We start from the raw sequence: 12,915 nt of genomic DNA, 5'->3' as shown, positions 1-12,915 counted from the left end.
CGATTTCAGCAAAATGCTAGCAAAATAACTACGCTATCCCCAAGCCCCAAACCTCCACCAATCATCCTTCCTCACCATGCCCACATGCTTCCTGCCCTCAAAACTACGTAATTAACAACCTGTGTATCATTTTACGGCTTTTTTCAATGTCGATTCAGAAATTGTTTCTTGAATCGTGTGATGGACGACTTTCAGAACTGAAAAAGCTTGGCGACAGCAATGCATCATGGAAGATATGACTAGATTTTTGGATCCAGAGGCACCGGGCTCAGCACCGAATTTAAAAATGACCATTGGAAGGAATTTGCACCAATACAAGAAAGGATTTGCTTCAAACACTTTGTGCCTGACTACATTCTTATTTGGTGGAAATTCGTCTATTGAACTGTTACAGGGATGTGCGCAAAAAATGTTAGTCCTGGAGAGCCTGGGCCCTAATATATGAATGTCAAACGCCATGCTGATCCATCCTATGGCTCAAAAGTTATTAACCATAGGATCTTTGCTTTTACTATGGCTGATAGGTTTCCCCTTAACCATCGGGCGGCTATCACTGCCACATAATATATATGCATATTGTCAATTAATTGTTTAATTTAGAAATATTGCAATCCATGAAATACACATAACATGTTAATAGCATAAAACATCCACTAGAACATCATCAAAGGCAGTGAATGAATTAATCAGTTATGCACAGTATCATACAATAAAACCGTCAAACTCAATTGCTCTGTGCCAAGCGAGATGTAAATAACTGGCCAGTTTAAAAGCACTAGTTGCATCACTTATTGATAATAATAATAAAAGGCAGGGCGCCACTGCCTATAGCCCAATTTATTTGGAAATTCATACAGGCAAAGTCTGCATAAATCCTTATAAATGGGACATAAATTTACCAACTGAGCCAGGCTTTCGACTGCTCTGAAGGCACAGGAAGCACAAGTAGAAGAGTTTCCAACCCATCTGCTGGTAACTCCTGAGACCTAGATTGTGTTGACCTTTGCTCTAGACAGTAGGTACCTGTGATAAAAATTAGTGACTAAATCCAGAAAAGGAGGCATCCCAGCTTGGGAAGAAATTGGTAGGTACAGTCGAACCATAAGCCCTCGGAGACAGTGGTCCTTCCTGGTACTAGACCAATTTCACTGACGCTGGGGGGATTATCAAAGTAAGAACCTAGACCCACAGATGTGAGGGTCGTTTTGATGTGAGCCAGCCACACTATTCTATGGTAATTACCCAGTGAAACAGTGTGTTTTAGCAGAGGTTTTGTTAAACAATTAGCTTCAGAACGCCACAGAGAGTATCAGAAAATAACAGGTTTTATCCTGAGTGTGTCAGAGATGAAATCAGCGCCTGTCTCAAGACTGGTAATGTATGCTGCGGTCGATATGAGCACCTCCAAGAAACCAGAAAGAAAAAGATTTTCCTACAATTGGATTCCAGCAAGCTTGTCCATGCCCCATAATTCTCTGCCGTAGTAGCCCACATCTACACCTTTGGCTTTGTAGACTGCTACCATGTGTGGCACTGAGGAATTTTTCTGATTCTTTGTGAATCTGAAAAGCCAACCTGCAGCCTGCTTCATTCTGGATCTCCTGGCGTCAATGATTTCTTTCCAAATAAGCTGACTATTAAATAGGATTCCCAAATATTCAAAGTGTTTGCAAAAGAACAACTTGTCGTCCTTTAAGAAAACCCTCGGATCACATTGCCTGGCAGTCAAAAAAGTTAAAAAAAAACACATGACAAAGCATTTTGTTTTGCTGATTCAAAGTCCCAGGTGAGTAATGAAATTCACATAGTCGTTCACTAATATCTGCAAGGACTTGGGTGTTTTTGCAAGAAGAGCAGCGTCATCAGCACAGCTCAAGACAGGGAACTTTGTGTCCTCAAAGTGGGGGACATTTGCACCTAGTTGCTCCAATTATAGGGGAAGGCGATTGACATACAAATAAAAAAGCAATGGGGCCAGCGCCCAACCCTTGCAACCCCCTTTTGAAGTCTTAGGCTATCACTAAACTCCCCACCGCTACCATAACGGACATGCGCGAACCAGAAAAGGGCATGCATTTTGGCTAATTTGCATATCCACATTGCCTTGCTGATGTAGCTCAGAAATGGAAGTGAACAAAGAGTGTTGGCTATTAGGTAGCGTTGTGTAATGTGTGACTTGGCTCAAATGGGCTATTCTACTTTCACATTTCAGGTGAAACCTGTTTTTTAAGATCTCTTTTACCATAACTTTATTGGTGTTTTGTATACATGACCCAATGCTCCAACCACAAGGCTGTCAGGACTGTACTGTACTGATGATTCCTAATATCATCAGCACCACACACCGTGGGTAATAATAAGCAGTGCTCAGATACCTGAGGGTTCCTAGCGCTATATAAATGCCAAATTATTATTATTTTTATTATTAATAACTGTGAAACCAGGTGTGCAGTCTTCCCGATAGCCTTGCAAAATGTCTGTCTTGGGTTGATTAAGCTCTGTATAACCTAGTATTGCCCTCTTAGACAAAGACAATTGCCTGGAAAACAAGGCTTGTATTTGGGCTAGAAAACTAGTTTGAGGTATGCCGTATGTACGTGGTCCAAGCAGCTAACGCCGGGACACAGGGTTTCACAGGGGATCTAACCCCAGTACTTGGTTCGCTTTGGTACTGCACCTGGGATCGACCCATTTTTCTTATTTACACCATCCAGATTCGTGCAGACTGTGTTTTGGAACAACAGTACTGTGTTGTGTACAATACCACCGCCGACAAGGCCACCTATTAAGTTGCGTCCAACTGCATTGCCACACTGGGTATTTGTTCTTCCTACAATTTGCTTCGTTGCAACATTACGTTTTGCCTTGAAAAGGACCCGTTGTTCAGGGTCAAAACACGTGTCGGCAGTTCTGTTTTCATATTCGATCACAAACTTTTGCACAAAGTACCTAGGCTGATGACTTTATTGTTCAGTTTGATTTGATCTATTGCTCTATAGTACCGACATTGATTTGGTATATTTCTGTATACATTAACCTTTGTTTGGGTTGCGCAACAAAACAGAGGTGACACTTTTTCTTATGTTACTGTTTGTATTTGGGCTAATTTGCCTACCCGCAATTCCTTGCTGCTGTAGCTCAGAGGTGGAAGTGAACTTCCAGAAATGGTTACTGGGTGGCGTTGTGGAATGTGCGACTTGGCTCAAATGGACTATTCTACTCATATATTTGAAGAGCCAAGTGGAACTGTTTTTTGTGCAATATAAATGAAAGGGTGTTTACTCATTTAGAGTGCAGGACAACAATAGTAGGGATTATGTTGCTATTCTGCATGCTTTACATAATTGATAGGTTCTAGCTAGAAAACCCTTTTTCTCCTAGCACCAGAAAAATATGAATTTTGTATTGAAATTAGGAATACATTTGGCCTCATTACGAGTCCGGCGGTAACCGCGGCGGTAAAACCGTCTGGTTACCGCCGGACTCGTATTACCATTCCACCTCCATGACTCCCGGAAATACCAGGGCATTACGACCCTGGTGTCCTGGGAATCCCGGAGGCGGAATGGTGTAAATCCCCATTCCCATTGAGTCCCATAGGACCCATTGAGTCACCATCTCGTGATGGTGCTGGTGTTTCCACATCCGCCTGCAGGCGGGCGGTGTTAAACCCGCCAGGTCAGACCTGGCGGGAAGATCACCTCCCGCCTGCAGGACTCGGGATCGGGCGGTCCGGAATTAACAGTGGCGGCGGGTTTACCGCCACTGTTAATTCCGGACTGCCCGACCTGTAATGAGGCCATTGACATTTTTACGTGCACCTGGATTTGTATTACATTATATAACTTGTTCTCTTATATTGCATATACCTCAATTAATGGAATCTATGTTGGAGTCAGGCTATTATGTCATGGCGGTCCATGGAGCAGATGTTTCCATTCAATCATTCTTAGGTAATTTGAATCTGTATCCCTCAGTGTTCATGTGCCAACCTAGGGTGCCCACTCCTAATGATTGTTTTCATTGCTGAAGGATTTGCTATTTGCTCTAATGTGTGTTCAATGCCTGGGTCTTGTGCACCCTACATGCGCTGTTCTCTCAGTCTTGGTTTCTACATGGACTTGCAAAAGGGAACTGGCACATTTGTGAAATGGGTTGTTTGCCTTACACACCTTTCTCTCCTCACATGAGGTGTTGTTCCTTGGAGGTTTTTTCTTCTTCTGGGGATAGCAATGGGGTCACTGCACATAAGTCCAGACCCTCTTCCGCAACAATTATAAGACACACTTCACAGTGCAAATTTACAGGCGTGCCCCTGGGCGGAAATAATATTGCCCTCCTAAATCATCCAAGGTAGAACTGGGGGTGCTCTGGGAATGCTCATGTATTACTTCAAGGTTTGCTACTTGGGTGTTGCATATGTGACCTTTTTACATATGTCATTGGAAAATGTGTTAGAATTGATGAACCCCAATGTTCAAAAGAAATGGCTGTGTAGACAGGACGTTGTTTCCTGATTTGAATAATAATTAAACATGATTCAGCAAACAAGAACATCCCATCTCCCCTATTGCCGCTTACCCAACACACCCTGACATAATCCTCCCAAAGGCACATTGCTCCTACCCCCAACTAATCCCAACACATTGTGTTCTAACAATCGAAAATACACATCCTTCCTACACCTTCTGAATACAGAATATCCTTCTGAAATACTCAATAGCACCAACTGCATCTCTCTTTCTGTGGGCTCTATGTCATTTCAATGAAAAAAGGACTTTGTTGTAATTTTCTTTTTTTGGTGGGAGTCCCCCCATGCTCCTCCTTCCCCTTCACTAATACCCTCACCCCAAACCCCTCCCCACACCCCTTTTACCCCTTAACCCACAAATACCTGGTAATGTAGTAAAAGAGAAGAAATATACACGAAGTGAATTACTACGACCATTTCTGAGACACCATTTCTTGCATAGGGCAAAGTCCTTCATCCCGCCCTCATCATCTCTGTACCCTGGCAGTGGCTGATATGATGGGTCAACAGTGTAGGAAGATATCCTGATTGGGGGACTTGTGCTATGCTCACTCCTCCGTTACAGTGGCATCTGGGCCGGCATCTATTCCTGCTTCTCGAGGACGCGTGTTACCATGGTGAAGCCCCTTCCAGCCCCAGCGACAGCTACACCCACCTCCCAGCTGATCAACAATTACAGGCAGCCAGATGTTGCCTGGCCCTGGATACTGTCCGGCTGTTATCACTGTCATAAGTATTCATTTTGAAGACTGTTGCAGACCTGTTCATGGCTAAAGCTACAACATGCATAGCATAACTCACAAAGTTGACAGGATCCACCTGTTTCTCCGCAAGGTACATTTGGACAACTTGCATTGCCCCAAGGCTTGGATCCGAGCAGTGATGCTGGAACATGACTCTTCGCTGTTTGTTGGATATCATCCCACTTCTTTCCCTCTAGCACCACCCCAGGAAGACTCATATCCATCGATGTGTCCTCCTCGAGGTCTACCTCCTGCTCTTTGCTTGTGACATCATCCAGCGCATTGTCGCTGGATGGCTAAGTATCAGTGGCATACCAGGATCTGTGTGATTTTAACGAACCAAAAAATAGAGAATGACTTATTTTTTTGGGGCTGGGGGGCCCAAACCTCCTATTTCCCCATGTTTAATACTCCATCTCAATACCCTCACCACCATATTTGACCCCTTAACCCACCCCCACATCTCTTTTCTATTTGTTGAAATTTCATTCTCCATTTTGTATTAGGTATAATCACTGGATACCTCTCCACTAGATCCCTGCCGTGGCAGTGTGTCCTCTGGCTGCAACTGCTGCGTGACTTCCTCGGGAAGATTCACAGGTGTAGGGGGAGTGGGGTTGCCAAGTGTACTGGGTGCAGCAATTTCGTCAGCCATGTTGCTACCTTGTGGTGGTAGCTGCAGTGGGGATGGGCACAGTTCTAGTGGCAGTGCTGCTTTCTCTGGCAGGAAGGGCTATTGTGGCTGTAGTAGTTCTGACGGTGGTGCCAGATGTAGCGGTTGAGGGTGTTTGGTGTGGCCATGAATGTTCTATTGCCTTCCTCTAAATTATCACCTACTCCTTCTCATCCTCCTCCTTCTCTTCGACGTTCTCCAATGAAACTTCCCAGGACCTGTGAAAGATACAGTAAATGCATCCAATTAGCTTTACAGTCAAGAATAGGGTACTCAGTACTCTCCATTGCATATATATCACCAGTCCCTCACCGTCCCATCACACAGTACAATTTCAGTGATTTAGTCTATGGGATATTACATGCTATGTTTCGGAGTGGGCTTTTACTTGGTGGTATATGGCCACTGTCTTGGTCTAAAGAGCTACCCAGGGGTGCAAGGGCAGACCTGCTTGGACGCCTGTGAATATTCACTGGTTATCTCCAACAAAATTACGGTCACAAAGTCTTGCAGAGATTCGGGTGCCCATGCTGTGCTGGAGTCCTGAACTACCACACCTCCGGTCTCCATCAGATGCCCCCATCAGCCAAAACACAAATGGGGCTCATTATATGCTTGCTGGTATCCCACTGGTAAATCCGCCGGGATACCAGCAAACGGAATTACTGCTACTGGCACTTGGTCTGCCGATATAACCGGCAGATTCCAAGTGCCAGTAAGGGCAAGTTAATACCCATGAGCACTGGTAATACCGGTGCCGGTAATTCCGGCTGTTTTTTGCCAGTGGGGTACCTGATTTACCTCCAGCTCTTGGCTGAAGGTAAGTCAAGTCTCCCACCGGCAAACTCTGAGAATGCTGGTGCAGTAACATGCTGGTAAACGGAATTACCGGCACGTTACCACATCACTGGCATAATCCTAATGAGTCCCATTTCTATATCTAGGTTGAGTACCTTACACTAAGCAAAGAAATATATGATGTCCAGTGCAAAGACCATATCTGCTGGAAATTGGAAAATGTATGTCCAGCACTGCAGGGCATTGCTTTGCTCTAGAAATATTAGTATTTCTAGCTTGAGCCCTGCCCTGACTGCAAATAGTAAAAGCGCAGGCGGGATTGTCATGCTGCACGTACACATATTATTTCCAATTCCCTGCATGAATGGACATGACGCTAGACATGGTGTTTTTCTTATGCCGAGCACAAAGCCTGCCCATGCAGAAATAGAATAACAAGCATATGCTCCCAGTGCTAGAAAGTGTCATTAGGTGTCCTGTTGTGAATGACAGGCTGCTCTCCCCATAAGACCCCTCTGCTAAAATATTTATGGGTGAATCAGCAAACGTGTCTGCTAATTCTTCAAACTTAGAAACACGCACATTTTGCACGATTTTCGTTTGCCCAAACTAGTTCTAGCAGGACTAGTCGGGACGAGCATGGTTCTGCTCACGTGGAATCAGGTCATGTTGTTCGCCAAGTCATTCATCAGTGGGCCCTTTGTTTCTGCTGTTTGTTTATGAAGCCAATGTGTTATGTTCTGTGAAATTTGTATAGTGCTTAAAAATGCTTTTGTCATGGCTACAAAGCACTTCAGGTTGTGTAGGGTTTTTCCTAGAATGCAGTCTCAACATGCTCCATCTGAAATCGAAACATTGCCTGATTTGTTGATTCATTGCACAGCTTTAATATCTTGGAGGATTGATTATGTTGGTAAATGTGTGTCTAGCTTCAGCTGGGTACCACTCGACTGTTTATGGCTTGGCATGATGCCTGGCAAAAATGTCCTTTTAAAGTTAAATGTTCTTAGGTTTCTTGAAAATGGCTGTAAACTAATCAAGAAATAGAGAACACTTTATACTTGTTGAGATATTCTTGAACTCTGGAAGAAAGGAAGGCAATTTGGTATTTTCTTTTGGGTCTCTTATGATCATTCTTCCACTTCCATTGTCTCTTTCTTTTCATGTTCTTTACTTTTTAGATATGTTAGGAATTTTAGGAATTTTCCATATTTTTACTTGAAATAATGATGTTCAAATCTATTTTTGTAAAAAGTGTTGCAAATTTTGTAAAAGTTTTCTTGTTAAAACCAAATACAAATAAAGATTTTTTTTAAGTGCATTGCCCTGCAGAATAAGTATATTACATGGTGTTTTCATGTGTATACTGTTGGATGCAAATGATAAGCTGTACATTGCATTACCGGAGAAGTGCACTACATGATCATGGATAATGTACATGATGTACATTAACTACTGCATGCAAATGATCATTTAGGCTGAAATGACTAGTACTGTAGCATGATATTTAGCAGTTGTATGTGTTGGGTGTGGGGTGCTGTGTGATTTACCATGCTAACTTTCTTTAAGCACTCACAGCCAGACCAGTAACACGTGCCTGTGCTGCTAATTGTAGATACATTGCACCAGTCATTCTCAGTTCTGGAAAATGTTTTTGATAATTTGGAGCTTAGAGATATTGCTTTGGTTTGTTTATTAGATCCTCCAAAAAAACTCCAGATAGCTGCTTGGAGCTCGAAGCCTGAAAGCATGTTAAGTGGACAATGTCAACTGGACAACCAGGTCCTAAAGCTCTCACAAATTGCCAGTTCAGCTCGTGGTCACATAAAAATGATGGTAGAGCATTCCATAACAGTGCAGTCTGGACCCGGGATGCTCCCAACATGAAGAACACCCTGGTGTTGGTCTGCATGATTCACATCTAAAGTATTGTTGAGAAGTGTATTTGGAGAATTTATTACACATGAATATATTCCCTGGCTATGGACCATTTCATGTATCACTAAAGAAGAACCTGCCACATAATCCACTTACATAAAACATTGATCCTGCTGTGATCATTTTCAAAAGACTGCCCATCCTTTTTCTTTCACTTTGTATTCACTGAGCCATGTGTTACTTTCTTTCGAAACACACTCATTAATTTGATATACATTAAGCTTTTTGGATGCATGCCTTATCCACAGTGTGTCAGACGATAAATGTCTGAAGTCCATTCAAGAAAGTTTCCCAGATTATACAGTGTTGGTGTCCTTCTTAATAATTAACTGCGGGAGTAGGCGGTGCCTACAATGATTTCTTATGGGAATTCAGGACACACATAGACACCCCTGGCACTTAAATTTGCTGGTCACACAGACCCTCAATCCAACAGACGCCTAATAACGCATTTCACTTTAGTATGGCACGTTTCTGTCCCTCTTGTTGTCGGTTACACCACAGGATAATTGCTATTTACAATCTATTTTACACAGTATTTGCATATGCTATTCGTAACTTGTGAAGTCTATGATTAATTCATTTTGCTTTCTTTTGTAAACAAGCAATCAAATACATGTGGGAATGGTGGTGTGCTGTCTCATTTCAATTGGAGGAAAGTGTGTTGCAAAGACTGTCAAGAAGCCTGTCCAATATGTTCAGAGATATAGGGCTGTCTCGCACACTTTGCCAGGACCAGTTATTGGCCCTGTATTTTGACCACTCAATATTCTCCTCACTGTGGGAAATTACTGAGATGGGTTTTGCTGGGGTGTTGATGCTTACAAGTTCCCTTTTTCATGATGTCACTTCCTTTGATGTTATGTTCCGTGATTCCTCTTCATGCAGTTTTGTGATACTCAGAGAACACAACGTAAGGCTGGGCCACATTTGTAAAATATACTACTTCCCCCAATGCAATGTGTGCATATTCCCTGAGAAACAGAGCAGGTGTGAGATTGAGGAGCTGGCCTACATTTCCTCGGCTAAAACCTTAGGATGCAACCATTGGATTCCATAGGGGGATGAACAGTAAAACCAGGGACTGATCAAGGGCTATACCATTCAAGCAAGGAAGGGAGGGTTTCAAAGAAAATAATGGATGCACATCTAATGAGGACCACTAAGGTCTTGTGCAATGTCATCTAATCCTCAAATATACTGGCACCGTGCATGCCAACAGCTTATAGGACTCAGCAGACTCCACAAACCTAATATCTTTTTCGGCACCCTATAAGTCACACAATTTAGCTGAATTTGCAAACTAGCTGTTCTTTTCACATCAGATACTTTTCCCCTTCTCTCTTGATATGACTTCAAAAGCAAAGGCTTTTCACTGTAAACTGCTGACACAAATGCAGACATGGACCCATAAAGTTACAAGTGGTCAACATCTAGATTTGCATTTTCTATCAGTATCTGTAGTTATCTATTGCTGGTAACAGGCGTTTCACGCAGAAACACTTACAAAGTGGTCCATTGTCAACAGGGCAGTCCTGAGCCAGATTCTGTACATTAGGGGGGAAGTGAGCAACTGACCAGTGGATGAAGAATACAAGTTATACAAACTTGGGGCGGTCAGATATTACAGAGAATAGTTTTGGGGGATTGACTATATGTAGGTTATACTACACTACAGATTTAGGTTCAGGTTGGTCAGAGAGTGAGGAGCACGGTAGGGAAAGGTACTCCTTCTTGATTTTGGAGGTGGGGCTACAGCAAAGACACGAAGGAGTGGGTGGTAGAGGAATTTTTCCCTTAAGACTGAAGGGAGTTCTAGTGGTGTGTGGCGAGAAAGGAGAATGAGCAGAAGCGAGAGGAGGCGCAAGGTGGTCCGGGGACAGAGAGATTAAGCAGTGAGTAATGGAACACTCACATTACTCTTTAGAGTGATTGGGGGAGCTGTGGAAGCGGCCACAAGGGCAAAAAAATAAAGGGATTGTGGTGCGGCCCTGTGGTACAGCTTACTTGATCCGGGCATCTGGAGTTTGGGTCGGCACTGCATCCACCTCTGTTTGTCTTTTTTGGTGTTCTGTTTTCTTTTTTTTCCCTCTCAACACCCACCCAGTCCTTCTGAACTCCGACACTGTCCTTGGGAGAGTCTAGCCAGAGATCATGATCTCATTGGCTGTGCTGTGCTGACCGGGATATGTCTGAAAAGAAAATGCGGTTAGAGATTTTCTTGTTTTTTCTATTGTGTTTTAGTTCAAAATAACTTTTCACAATGGTTTTATAGAATAGAATACACAACAAATCAACCAAAAAGAATACAGATGATTATTCCATGTAAACATACTATGATTCATCTCCTCATATTCAATTATGCATTTGAGAATAGCAACACCTAAAATAGCGTCCTTAGTTTTCAATAAAATACATAGTGCTGAGCACATCAAAATATCTAGGTTAAATCCTATACATCTTGCTGGGATCCCTTTGTTTTCCTTACCAGTGACAGCTTTACTCAGATTACTTCTAATAGAGCCCTACTTCTTTGCCACAATTTTAAAAGGGACATATAAAAGTTTCAAATGTCCACAGAAGTAGATTGCAGAATCTTGTGCATCCAACGTGACAAAAACTCCCTGCAGAACTGCATTGCACTTAAGAAAAGCACTTGCTGTTGAGAGATGAAGCAAAGGGATGGCGTTGACAAGGGGTTAAGCTGATGAGCATTACACTACGACGAGAGTGCCCCCCAAAAGGACCATTCTCTGAGTCTAAGGGGGTGTAATGCGAGTTGGGTTGCTGCAGTACGGCTGGTGAGTCACTGGGCAGGTACTATGTTTTCTTATTCTGCCATTCCTCTGTTCTTATACTGATCTGCGTTTTTGCTCACATGACTTGGTTTACTCCCCTTCCCTGTGTTGCTTTCTACATTTTCCCCTGAGATGGTGACAGCTACACCACTCACATTGGATAATTGGGGTGACAAGAAAAAAAGTGAGTAGTGACATTCTATTTAATTCAATAATGCAGTTCACCAAGCAAGCAAGTTCTGCTAAAGAGGGGACAATCTCTACAATATTCTTAGTCCAGGAGAATGGCAACGGGACATCACTCCCTACTCCATAAGTGGAAACTGGAAATGCCCGCTGACGTGGCTAAGTTTACAACTAACATAGTGGGCTTGCTGAAGAGTCCCTGCAGTTACAGGCAATGCCCACTGATCTGCCTTTATGACTCCCCCTACAGTCTAAGTATTTGTAATTACTTTGACAAGCACTCTGGAATCACCACTAGCCCAACAATAGCAGTGCCCACTTTGGGGGCTAAGGAGGTCCGAAAAGGGGCTAATCACTTACATAATTCTCATCAAAGCAGTAATTGGTGCGAGTTACCCAAGACTCCTGTAGTCCTGGGTTTGCCTATTTATTTGAAAGAGGCAATGATTAAAAGGAATCACTAGGGCTTGTTATTGATCATTTGCTAAAGGCTTTGGTGGCCCTCTAGCGAAACGTGTTTCAGATGCTTTCCTGTATCAAAAGATAGCTTGATAACCTGAGTCAAACTGCAATAAATATGGAGTGTAGCAACTGCTTAGATGTTGGCATAAAGACAGAAAGCACTGGAATCTTAGCTCCTTCTCCAGCCCACAGAATAGTGAAAACCAGGATTGCGCTGCCGTGAGTATGCACAGAGATCCCAGGCTGTGTCATAATTCAGATGCTGAGTGGGTGAAGACATGAGAGGGCTTACAAGCATCTCCGCCATGGATTAGACCACCTTATCTTCTGCCTGCATGCATCCCATTCCTTGCAAAATTAGCTAACCTGCTGCAATGATAAATGGGAGCAGAAGAGGATCACAAATCCCTAATGAGGAAGACTCTACTATGTTTTAATGTATGCAGGCTTGTATAGGGCCCTTCTACCACTGTTGGTGGCCCCACTCGCTGTTGTGTCTTAAGAATAACAGACCTTAAACTCCTTTGTGCATGGGAGACCTGTTGCTGGTCAAAAGAGTAAATTGGATAGGTCAAGGAAAGAGATTTCAAATGACTGCATCATAGTTGATTTTAGAAGTGTCTCAAGGGCGAGAGATATTTTATTTCCTTTTTTGATTGGCAGGGGTTTCATATTCATGCCCACCTCTATAATCCATCTCCCGCTGGGCTATATGTATCTTCCTGCTTTACTCCTTCCATCTGGCATGCCTAGAATTACTAGTGAGCTAAGGGGTCCAGACACAGG

The sequence above is a fragment of the Ambystoma mexicanum genome, chromosome 6q (genome assembly GCF_040938575.1).
Source record: "Ambystoma mexicanum isolate Mex_15411 chromosome 6q, UKY_AmexF1_1, whole genome shotgun sequence".
In the NCBI taxonomy this organism is placed as follows: Eukaryota; Metazoa; Chordata; class Amphibia; order Caudata; family Ambystomatidae; genus Ambystoma; species Ambystoma mexicanum.
The sequence above is the reverse complement of the archived record's forward strand: the minus strand, read 5'-3'. Positions refer to the sequence as shown.